Here is a 12,038-nt window from a genome sequence, read left to right on the forward strand (position 1 = left end):
GACATTCTTTATCCACTTGGACTTTCCCGTGTGGATGGTCAGGCTAAACTCTTTTCAGTGCTTATGGATTGGGGAGATTCAAAGAAGAAGAAGAATACTACAAACCCTTGTCTCGAGGAACTTACAGTCAAATAGAAAGGTTATGACCAAAATAAAAGAATAAAAGTAGATTGTGATAGGGTCTCCCCATACAAAAAAAAAGGCCAAAAAGTGTGTATGTGCAAATTTGAACAGGGAAAGAGATTCCTTAGAACTGGGGCAAAGGAGACAGAATCAGGGAGGATGCTAGTAGAATGTAAGCTCTTTGGGGACAGGGGAGACTGTTTCTGTTTTCTCCTTATATCCTCAGTGCCGGGCATACAGTAGGCACTCAATTAATGTTTGTTGAATTCAACTCAACAGAAGAGGCATCTGCTCCAGGCAACGGGAGACAGCTTGTGAAGATGCACAGAGACAGGAGATGACAGGATGAGAAAGAGAAGCAGGGTTTCCCAACCATGCCTCATGGCAGAATGCTTTACCTACTCTACAAAACATTTACTCTCATACACTTTTACTCTACAGCCTCTTATAGTCTTAGAGCTGCTTAGAGCACTAAGTTAAGTGACTTTTCCAGGATCGCACATGTCTCCTGGCTCCAAGGCCAGCTCCCTTTGCACTACAACATCCTTGCTTCTCTAAGAGCACTAGCAGAACATTTCAAATCCAAAGAAAGTGCAGCCAGAAGAGCTTGTGATTTGAGGTAGCTGGTGGGTGCAGTGGATAGATCATTGGACCCAGAGTCAGAAAGACCTGAGTTCAGATCCAACCTCAGATGCCGTGTGGCCCTGGGAAAATTACTTAACCTCTGCCTACCTCAGTTTCATAACCTGTAAAATGGAGATAATCATAGCACCTACATTCTAGGACTTTGTGAGGATCAAGTTAGATAATATTTATAAAGCACTTTATAAACCCAAAAGCACTATCTGAATGCTAGCTACAATTATAATTTTTATCCATAGGCAGGCACTAAGTAGCTGCTGAAGAAAGTCCTGTTATCCCTGGGATGCTGGGGGTTCCAATGGGAAGAGCATTAGCTCTGGAGTCAGAGGAGGGAGAATCAAATCCCATCTTTGATACTTATTGGCTGTGTGAACCTGGACAAGTCACTTCCCACTATGGGCTTCCCTTTCTTTATCTGTAAAAGGATGGACCCTCCAGCTCTAAACATGTAATCCCATATCCTGGATCAGCCACAAATTCCTATTGCTAGACGATAGCCTTTTTATTCTCTCCTTTCATTCCCTTTCATTTTCTACTTCCTTCCTTCCATTCTTCCTTTTCTTTCTTTTTCATTCTTCCTTGGTCTCCTAATCTCATCAGCAGGGAAGTACAGCAGATACTCATGGTCCTAATCCCACTACTGATTTATTGGCAGGGGAGTTTTCTGCTGTTCCATTTCCAACCAGGGCCAGTTTTCCCATCCCCAGGCAGCCTGATAGCCCTCCCCTCCTAGGAACTCATTGTATTGGTGCCAGACTTAGTGTAGACACTCAATTGACTTTAACCCTCCTGTAACTCAGAATTCCAAAGATCAAGGTATTCACTTCAGCCTCCCTGGCAGGTAGCAGGGATTACAGGGAATCCTACCTGCCTACTCCTTTTATTTGTCCACAATTTCATAAATGTAGTACCTCTAAAGCTTCTACCCTTCCAAAGAGACAATTCAAAACCTTCTCCTCTCTCCTTAAAACCCCCATGACCATGACCCCCTGTCTCCTTGGGTCTCAGCAGGGGACCTGGCCTCCTACTGTACTGAGAAGGTCAAGGCTGCCCTTCTGGAGCTCCCACACCTCCTGAACACCATACTTCCCAGACCATCCTCTTCTCCTGTTCTCTGTTTCTGGGGAAGAGATGGCTCTTTTCCTTGCCCAGCCTGGCCCCTTTACTTGTGCCCTCCATCTCCTCCCCTCTCTTCTCTCCAGGACCTGGCCCTGGAGACCATGACCTGACCCTCCCCCTCCAAATCATCAGCCTCTCCTTGGCAATCAGCTCCTCAGATCTCCCCCATCCTCAGAAATCCCTCTCTTGGCTTCCTCCAGTTACCCTCCTCTATCGTTTCTCCCTTTTACTCTCAGAGGCCTGAGAAGAGTTGTCTGTACCTATATGCTGGGAGGAAGCTCCCAGAGAGAACTCAGAGATGAGGCTTGACACTGCCTCTGAGCCCACCCCCTTCCACTGCCTTCCTGATCTTTTCTTTTTTTTCAATTCTCTTCCTTTTTGTTTTTTTTTTTCAACCAGAAAGCATTTCTCTCTTATTCCTCCAACTCCCTTGGAAAAGGAAAAGAAAAAGAAAGCCCCTGAAAGAAATAGCATACTGTAGTCAGATGAAACAGATTCACACATTGGCCATGTGCTAATATATGTTTCATTTCTTTTTTTCATGTTGCAGATGTTAATGAATGTGCACCACCCTCTAGTATCTCTTGTGGTCAGAATGCAGACTGTGTCAATACGGAGGGAAGTTACCACTGCACCTGTAACCTTGGATATGCACTTCCTTCTGGGGAGAAGACATTCCCAAATAACACTATGAACGACTGTCAAGGTACAAACCTCCCCTGCATTCTTTGGCTAGCCTGGGAGTCAGTGAAGGGCTCTTTGTGCTGAGCTGAGAGCTCATGTTTTCCCCAGGCCCCTACCTGACTCAGGCTCTCTCTGTTCAGTGCTCCGAGTTCCTCACTACAGGAGCCTCCTCTAAATCCTGGGAACTCTCCCCTTCTCCCTTCTCTGTCCATCCCAGCTCAGGCCCCTCTGGAAACCTCATCCAATTGCTGTGGCCAGACCTAGGCTCAAAGCTGGGAGGTTCAACTCTCTTTCCAAGCTACAACCCAAAAGAAGGAATTGAGACCTGCCTGGCAATGCTGCCTCATGGGACCCAATACTTAGGAGTCAGAAGGAGGAGGGATATTTTAAAGGGGACTGGACAGTGATTTCTCTCCCAATGCCCTGCTAACGGGGCTCTCAAATGAGGCACTGAGGAGCTGGGGCCTTGGAGACTCATGGAGCCAGTCTCTCTGAGGGGAACTTGAAGCCAGGTTTTCTTAACTTGAGACCAACTCTCTCTCCATTAGGCCACACTCCCTCTCTTATCCAATAGCCTTTACCTTCCCCTGCCCCCATTACATGTGCTGTTTCATTTTTCTTGTGTCCTTGCTTTCTCTCCCCACCCTCACCTGCTTCCTCCTGAGCAAGACGCCCTCTGGGCTCAGCCTCCCACAGACCAACAGGGGCCTCCAGCCTGAGGGGAAGAGGCATCATCAGAATGAATGGCACCATTTCCACAGCACTTCAGGTTCACAAAGTCCTCCCTTCTCTCTGATTTACCTCCCATTTACACTGCATGTATCTTGTCTGTACACGGTTGTTTGCATATTGCCATTAGACTGAGCATGTCTTCCAGTGCAGAGACTAAGTTATTGCCTCGCTTTGTACCATCAGTGTGCCTAGCACAGTGTCTGGCACATAGGAGGTGCTCGATAAATATTTGTGGATTGACTGCCTGAGGGAGATATTAAAGGTTTGATCCTCTGATCAAGAAAGTGAGGTTCCCAGAGGTACAGAAGCCTGCCTCTGTGGCCCCCTCCCACACTGTGTACCAGGTCCCCACCCAGGCCCAAGCCTCCTTTCTCCAGCAGCTGCTGAGCAGACCAGGCCCCCTCTCTCTGGCTCCCTCTTCCATATTTCTTTTTCCCACCAATATAGATGTTTAGGGATGGGAGATGAAATTGGTCCATTTCTTGGGGAAACGTACTGGAAGTTGACTCTGGAAAGGAGTTGTGAAGGTTTTATACAGGCCTTTCCCCTGACAACAGCCTCTGGGGGAGACAACAAAGAAACTGGAAATTCCAACCTTGGTGAAAGCACAGACCTTGGCCATTATCTACTCCAATTCCTGTCCTTGTACAGATCAGGAACCTGATGTCCTTATATTGGTAACAGATACTGCGGGAGATAAGCTTGAGGACAAGGTGGTTTATCTCTGAGGGCTGGCGGGAGTCTCTGGGCCATATTTTGATAGAGAATCACAGGGAGAGAGATGTTCACAAGGTCCCACTCCCCTAGGGAGGTCAGGATAAGAAGATCCATGGAGGGTCCTGGTCTTCCTGCTCCCAGCATCAACTCCCTGCCCCTCATACCAAGCCAGAAGCTAGATGCCCTGAAAAACAGACCTTCATTGCCTCTTCTTGGTCTGGAGGCTCTGGGATTTCCTAGTTTGTTTGGATAATTAGAATCTGTCAAAGGCAAAGAGCATGGTGTCAACCAATGAAGCAGAGATTGGGAGGAATGTCCAGACACGAGATGGGGCCTCCCTCCTCCCCAGGTGGATGAACCTGTCTAAGACCACACAGAGCTAGGCTTCACTCCATCAAGGAGGCAGAACATCTGGGTCACTAGGGAGAAGCCTGAGGGTCCCCTCAGCCAACATGAAAGAGAAGACATTTATGAAGCATTTACTGTGAACCCAGGAATTTGCTAAATATTGGCAATAAAAATACAAAAGAGAGGGAGAGGGAGAAGGAGAGGGAGAGAAAGAGAAAGAGAGAGAGAGAGAGAGAGAGAGAGAGAGAGAGAGAGAGAGAGACAGAGATTCCCCTGTCCTCAAGAAGCTTCTATTTTAATCTCGACAGGGAGTAGAAGTCTGGCACTTTCAGCCCCAAATCCAAGACCATAACTGGCTTTAGGACCTCAGGTCACTTAATCTCTCTGGGCCTCAGTTTCCTCATTGAGTGTTGACACACATAATCTCGAGGGTCCCTACCACCTCTTTTGTTCAGTTGTTTCAGTCATGTCTGACTCTCTGTGACTCCCTCTGGGGTTTTCTTGGCAAAGATAATAGAATGGTTTACCATTTCCTTCATCAGCCTACTTGACAGATGAGGAACTTAGGCAAACATGGTTAAGTGACTGGCCCAGGGTCACACAGGTAGTAAGTGTCTGAGGCTAGATTTGAGCTCTGCAAAATGAGGCTTGCTGATTGCAGGTCTGGCATTTTATCCATTGAGCTACCCAGCTGCCCAGCTCTAGGAGCCTGTAAAAAAAAAAGGGAGGTCTGCTTCTTGGGTCAATTTCATCCAAAGAGGGGAGCAGAGGGAAATGAGAGTCACTAAAATCATTGCTTCAAGAGGCCCAGGCCAAAGAGGGAAAGAGATTCTTTTTTTTTTAATTTATTTATTTAACATATTTAGTTTTCAGCATTGATTTTCACAAGAGTTTGAATTACAAATTTTCTCCCCATTTCTACCCTCCCCCCACTCCAAGATGGCATATATTCTGGTTGCCCCGTTCCCCAGTCAGCCCTCCCATCTGTCACCCCACTCCCCTCCCATCCCCTTTTCCCTTCCTTTCTTGTAGAGCAAGATAAATTTCTACGCCCCATTGCCTGTGTATCTTATTTTCTAGTTGCATGCAAAAACTTTTTTTTTGTTGTTTTTGAACATCTGTTTTTAAAACTTTGAGTTCCAAATTCTCTCCCCTCTTCCCTTCCCTCCCAGCCTCCCTAAGAAGTCAAGCAATTCAACATGTGTGTCATTATGTATAACCCTTCCACAATACTCATGTTGTGAAAGACTAACTATATTTTGCTCCTTCCCAGCCCATCCCCCTTTATTGAATTTTCTCGCTTGACCCTGTCCCCTTTCGCAAGTGTTTGTTTTTGATTACTTCCACCCCCATCTTCCCTCCCCTCCATCATCCCCCCCTTTTTTTTTTAATCTTTGAGGGAAAGAGATTCTTAAGAGAAAGCCCTGGAGGCTCCAGGGGCTAGGGATATCTCTGTCCAGCCCAGTTCCATCCTCTTGAGGAGCTACGTAAGTGGCAAGAAATCCCAGAGTGTCTGGAAGCCCTCCTCCCCCTGGGTCTCTGTTGTGTCCAAACTAGGGTTATTCCTCATCCTCTTTCCCTTCCTCTTACAGACATGGATGAATGTCAGCTCAATATCTCATTCTGTGCACCTGCTGGGGTCTGTATAAATAACCCTGGAAGCTATATGTGCACATGCAAGCCAGGCTTTGATGAAGGCCACAAGAATGGGAATCATGACTGCATAGATAAGCCCCTGTGGGAGGCAGCCCAGGGACTCTCGGAGGATGAAGTAAGGACCCCTGGGTGAACCAGCCAAGGGTCAGGGCCAAGGGAGGGAGCTGTTTGTATCAGGAAGGTGTAATGCTTCCCCCTTAAGTCAGAGCCAAGAGATCTGGAGCAGAGCCACCCGGGGGATTTGGGCTGCTGTCCAGAGCTTAAGGCTGGGTTAGAATCAGGAACCTCTGAGCTGGGAGAAATTTGGAACCAGGTGCTCTAGGGAACAAAATACGAGCAGCCTTAGCTAGATGTCCTCAAGCCTTGAAGACCCTGTGAGCATCAAGGCAGCCCCAGGTTCATCTGGTGGGAAGAACAGTTCCCTTCAGAATAGGACCCCCAGACCTGATACACTGACCCTGCCTACTTTGGGGCCATGGGCAAGTCACTGAGTCACTTACCCCCTCAGAGGCTCAGGAGGCTCATCTACAGAAGTCCCAACCCACCTCCCAAGGGTGTGGTAAAGAAAGGCTTTGTAACCTTAAGGTTCCACAGAAATGGGGTCTCTTGTTATTATTTTCCTGGTTATCTGATTTCCCTTTGCCACAGGGAGTCCACCCAATGGGCCTTCCTTCATGATCCTTCTGTGACTCTGATTGAGCACTTGGCTGGGTTCCCCTGACTTCCCTCATCCTCTTCATAACCCCCAACCATGTTTTTTCCATCATGCATTTTCCTGATGACAGTTTTCCTTCTGTTCTTTGGAGCTCATCATTGGCTATAGGATAAACAGGGCTCACACTCCCATAGGCCTCTCTAGCACCCTCTGTGTGGACCTCAATTACATTCTATGTCTCACAGTCAGAATGTATTGGTATTAAAATATAGACATTTATTTTTTCAGGGTGATTAGAGGACACTGGCAGTTTCTTGAACTCCAGCCTGCTATCCTCCTCTGCTGAATTTTGAACCCAATTCACTTTCTACCTGGACTGCCTATCCCTACAATGTAGATAATGATTAGCTTGCTCTACAATTCTTCCATCTAACTGCAGGTCATAACATGGGCAATAGATATTGTTCATCCACTTGGTCTTTCCTGTGTGGATGGTCAGGCCAAACTCTTTTGAGTGCTTATGGACTGGGGCGATTCAAAGAAGAATACTACAAACCCTTGCCTTCAGGAACGTACAGTCAAATAGAAAGGTTATGACCAAAATAAAAAGGAATAAAAATAGACTGTGATAGGGTCTCCCCTGCAAAAAAAAAGGCCAAAAAGTGTGTATGTGCAAATTTGAACAGGGAAAGAGATTCCTTAGAACTGGGGCAAAGGGGACAGAATCAGGGAGGATGCTAGTAGAATGTAAGCTCTTTGGGGACAGGAGGACTGTTTCTGTTTTCAGGCTTATATCCTCAGTGCTGGGCATACAGTAAACACTCAATTAATGTTTGTTGGATTCAAGTGAATGCAAGGTGGGTAGGGACTTCTGCCTAATAGGCAGAGCTGAGGAGGTAATATGCTCCAGGTGGAGGGTACAGTCTGGGTAGATGAATAGAGGCAGGAGATGACAGGATGAGAAAGAGAAGATTTCCCAACCATGCCTCATGGCAGAATGCTTTTCCAACTCTACAAAACATTTACTCTCATACAATTTTTACTCTACAGTCACTTATAGTCTTAGAGTTGCTTAGAGCACTAAGTTAAGTGACTTTTCCAGGATCACACATGTCTCCTGGCTCCAAGGCCAGCTCCCTTTCCATTACAACATCCTTGCCTCTCTAAGAGCACTAGCAGAACATTTCAAATCCAAAGAAAGTGCAGCCAGAAGAGCTTGTGATTTGAGGTAGCTGGTGGGTGCAGTGGATAGATCATTGTACCCAGAGTCAGAAAGACCTGAATTCAGATCCAACCTCAGATGCCGTGTGGCCCTGGGAAAATTACTTAACCTCTGCCTACCTCAGTTTCATAACCTGTAAAATGGAGATAATCATAGCACCTACATTCTAGGACTTTGTGAGGATCAAGTTAGATAATATTTATAAAGCACTTTATAAACCCAAAAGCACTATCTGAATGCTAGCTACAATTATAATTTTTATCCATAGGCAGGCACTAAGTAGCTGCTGAAGAAAGTCCTGTTATCCCTGGGATGCTGGGGGTTCCAATGGGAAGAGCATTAGCTCTGGAGTCAGAGGAGGGAGAATCAAATCCCATCTTTGATACTTATTGGCTGTGTGAACCTGGACAAGTCACTTCCCACTATGGGCTTCCCTTTCTTTATCTGTAAAAGGATGGACCCTCCAGCTCTAAACATGTAATCCCATATCCTGGATCAGCCACAAATTCCTATTGCTAGACGATAGCCTTTTTATTCTCTCCTTTCATTCCCTTTCATTTTCTACTTCCTTCCTTCCATTCTTCCTTTTCTTTCTTTTTCATTCTTCCTTGGTCTCCTAATCTCATCAGCAGGGAAGTACAGCAGATACTCATGGTCCTAATTCCACTACTGATTTATTGGCAGGGGAGTTTTCTGCTGTTCCATTTCCAACCAGGGCCAGTTTTCCCATCCCCAGGCAGCCTGATAGCCCTCCCCTCCTAGGAACTCATTGTATTGGTGCCAGACTTAGTGTAGACACTCAATTGACTTTAACCCTCCTGTAACTCAGAATTCCAAAGATCAAGGTATTCACTTCAGCCTCCCTGGCAGGTAGCAGGGATTACAGGGAATCCTACCTGCCTACTCCTTTTATTTGTCCACAATTTCATAAATGTAGTACCTCTAAAGCTTCTACCCTTCCAAAGGGACAATTCAAAACTTTCTCCTCTCTCCTTAAAACCCCCATGACCATGACCCCCTATCTCCTTGGGTCTCAGCAGAGGACCTGGCCTCCTACTGTACTGGGAAGGTCAAGGCTGCCCTTCTGGAGCTCCCACACCTCCTGAACATCATACTTCCCAGACCATCCTCTTCTCCTGTTCTCTGTTTCTGGGGAAGAGATGGCTCTTTTCCTTGCCCAGCCTGGCCCCTTTACTTGTGCCCTCCATCTCTTCCCCTCTCCTCTCTCCAGGACCTGGCCCTGGAGACCATGACCTGACCCTCCCCCTCCAAATCATCAGCCTCTCCTTGGCAATCAGCTCCTCAGATCTCCCCCATCCTCAGAAATCCCTCTCTTGGCTTCCTCCAGTTACCCTCCTCTACCTTTTCTCTCTTTTACTGTCAGAGGCCTGAGAAGAGTTGTCTGTACTTATATGCTGGGAGGAAGCTCCCAGAGAGAATTCAGAGATGAGGCTTGGCATTTTCTCTAAGCCCACCCCTTCACTACCTTCCTGATCTTTTCTTTCTTTTTTTTCTTCTCTTCCTTTTTGTTCTCTTTTTTCAAACAGAAAGCATCTCTTTCCTATTCTTCCAACTCCCTTGGAAAAGGAAAAGAAAAAGAAAGCCCCTGAAAGAAATAGCATTCTGTAGTCAGATAGAACAAATTCCCACATTGGCCATGTGCTAATACATATGTTTCATTTCTTTTTTCATGTTGCAGATATCAATGAATGTGCACCACCCATTAGTATCTCTTGTGGTCAGAATGCAGACTGTGTTAATACAGAAGGAAGTTACCACTGCACCTGTATCCCTGGATATGCACTTCCTTCTGGAGACAAGAAATTCCCAAATGCCACTATGAACAACTGTCAAGGTATAAACCTCTCTTGAATTCTTTGGCTAGCCTGGGAATCCACGAAAGGCTCTATGTGCTGAGCTGAGAGCAGAGAAGCCCTGCACTGTGTGGGCTACCTCTGACCTTCCCAGGCCCCTACCTGACTCAGGCTCTCTCTTTTCAGTGCCCTTGGCTCCTCACTACAGGGGCTGCCTGTAAATCCTGGGAACTCTCCCCTTTGCCCTTGTCTGTCCATCCCAGCACAGGCCCTCAGGAAACCTCATCCAAGTGCTGTGGCCAGACCTTGGCTCAGGGCTGGGAGGTTGAAATCTCTTTCCAAGCTACAACCCAGAAGAAGAAATTGAAACCACAGGAGCCTGACCTGCCTGGCAATGCTGCCTCGTGGGACCCGATACTTATGAGTCAGAGGGAGGAGGGATATTTCGAAGGGGACTAGACAGTGATTTCTCTCCCAATGCCCTGCTAACTCTACTCTCAGAGAGGTGTCTGAGGCACTGAGGAGCTGGGGCCTTAGAGACTCATGGAGCCAGTCTGTGTCTGAGGGGAACTTGAAGTCAGGTCTTCTTAACTCTGAGACCAGCTCTTTCTCTACTAGGCCACATTCCCTCTCTTATCCAATAGCCTTACCTTCCCCTGCCCCCATTACATGTGCTGTTTCATTTTTTGTGTCCTTGCTTTCTCTCCCCACGCCCATCTGCTCCCTCTGGGGAGCTCACCTTCTGGGCTCAGCCTCCCAACAGGGGCCTGCAGCCTGAGGGGAGGAGGGATCATCAGAATGAATAGCACCATTTCCACAGCACTTCAGTTTTACAAAGCTCTCCCTTCTCTCTGATTTTACCTCCCATTTACACTGCATGTATCATGTCTGTACACGGTTGTTTGCATGTCGTCTCCCCCATTAGACTGTGAGCATGTCTTCCAGTATAGAGACTGAGTTATTGCCTGTTTTTGCCTAGCACAGTGCCTGGCACATAGGAAGTTCTCTATAAATGTTTGTGGTCTGACTGACTGAGGTAGATGCTAGAAGTATTTTTTATTCTCTGGTCAAGAAAGTGAGGTTCCCAGAGGTACAGAAGCCTGTCTCTGTGCCCCCTCCCTCACTGTGTGCCAGGTCCCCACCCGGGCCCAAGCCTCCTTTCTCCAGCAGCTGCTGAGCAGACCAGGCCCTCTCTCTCTGGTTTCCATCTGCCATATTTCTCTTTCCCACCAACATAGATGCTTAGGGATGGATGGAAGATGAAATTGGTCCATTTGTTGGAGGAAACGTACTGGAAGTTGACTCTGGAAAGGAGTTGTGAAGGTTTTATGCAGGACTTTCCCCTGACAATAGCCTTTGGGGGAGACACCAAAGAAACTGGAAATTCTATCCTGGGTGAAAGCACAGGCCTTGGCCATTATCTATTCCATTTCCTGTCCTTGTACAGATCAGGAGCCTGATGTCCTTATGTTGGTAACAGATACTGGGGGAGATAAGCTTGAGGACAAGGTGGTTTATCTCTGAGGGCTGGCAGGAGTCTCTGGGCCACATTTTGATAGAGCATCACAGAGAGAGAGAGATGCTCACAGGTCCCACTCCCCCAGGGAGGTGGGGATGAGCAGATCCATGGAGGGCCCTGGCCTTGCTGCTCCCAGCATACACTCCCTGCCTCTCACACCAAGGCAGAAGCTGGATGCACTTATAGACAGACCTAATCCAAACTGTACATGAACAAGAATCCCATATACAACCCACCAGGCAAGCAGTCATCTGGCCTTTGTTCAATGACCTTCAGTGAAGAAGAAGCTATTCCTTCCTGATGTTGCCCATTTTCCTTTTGTAGACTCTATGATTAAATGGTCAATGATTTCAAGCTTGAAGGAGTCTTGGAGATTATTGAGGTTATTGAGAAGGTTTTTGAGTCCAGCCTACTCACTTTCCAGATAAGAAAGTTAGGCTCAGATAGATCTAGAGACTTTCCAAGCTCACACAAGTAGCAAATAACAGAGGCAGAATTCACACCCAAGCCTTCTGGCAGCTAGGTGGCACAGTGGATAGAGTACTGGATTTGAAGTCAGAAAGACCTGAGTTCAAATTTGACCTCAGAGTCACTAGCTTTGTGATCTTGGACAACACACTTATGCTCTATTCACCTCTTTTTCCTCCACTGTAAAATGTGGACATTAAGAACACTATCTCCCAAGCTTGTTGTAAGGATCAAATGAGATAACATTTGTAAAGTGTTCAGCTTAGGTCCTGGCAGGAAGCTGGTATTTAATTAATGTTGGTTTCCATCGACTTTAAATCCATTGATCTTTCCCCTCTA

This window comes from Trichosurus vulpecula, chromosome 1 (assembly GCF_011100635.1).
Source record: "Trichosurus vulpecula isolate mTriVul1 chromosome 1, mTriVul1.pri, whole genome shotgun sequence".
In the NCBI taxonomy this organism is placed as follows: Eukaryota; Metazoa; Chordata; class Mammalia; order Diprotodontia; family Phalangeridae; genus Trichosurus; species Trichosurus vulpecula.